Source organism: Poecile atricapillus, chromosome 12 (assembly GCF_030490865.1).
Source record: "Poecile atricapillus isolate bPoeAtr1 chromosome 12, bPoeAtr1.hap1, whole genome shotgun sequence".
Classification (NCBI taxonomy): Eukaryota; Metazoa; Chordata; class Aves; order Passeriformes; family Paridae; genus Poecile; species Poecile atricapillus.
The window spans coordinates 2,274,943-2,275,540 of record NC_081260.1 but is presented as its reverse complement, the minus strand read 5'-3'; positions in this window follow the sequence as shown (position 1 = coordinate 2,275,540).

The following is a 598-nucleotide window of genomic DNA, read 5'->3' as shown; positions in this document are numbered from 1 at the left end:
AGATGATATTTGCAACGAAGTCTTAGGGAGCCCAAAACAGGGGGGAAGAGGGAGAAGAAATCCCAGGGAAAGGCAAGAGCAGAGCTCCAGGGGGTGATGGAGGAACAGAGGCCCTGGGTAACCTCTCCCTGCTGTACCAGCACAGCAGATACAGCCTCTGCCACTGAATTATTAAATTCTCCTGCTCTGGCCCATTTCTGCACAGGTTACAGGGATGCAGACACAGCAGGAGCAGGATCCTCAGCCAGGCAGCAGGGTGGGAGAAGTTAAGGAGTGAAATTCAAGGAAAAGCCTCTGAGCACTGTGGGTTTGATCATTAATGACCTTTATTGGAGACAGGTGGGGTCATTTATTATACAGAAGTATCATCACGCCATTCTCTTCCCATTTAATTCCTTTTAGTCTCCTTATAAATCTGTAGCAAAAGTGCACTTTGAACAGTTTTTAATCTATAGTATATATCTTTCAATATTATCTCTCAGTCAGGTATTTTATCTGTAAAAAGGTATCACCAGATATACAAAATACATGTCTAGTGTACTACATTACTTTTTGTATTTACTGTTTAGATTATTTTTAACTCAGTGCTCTCTTTGTT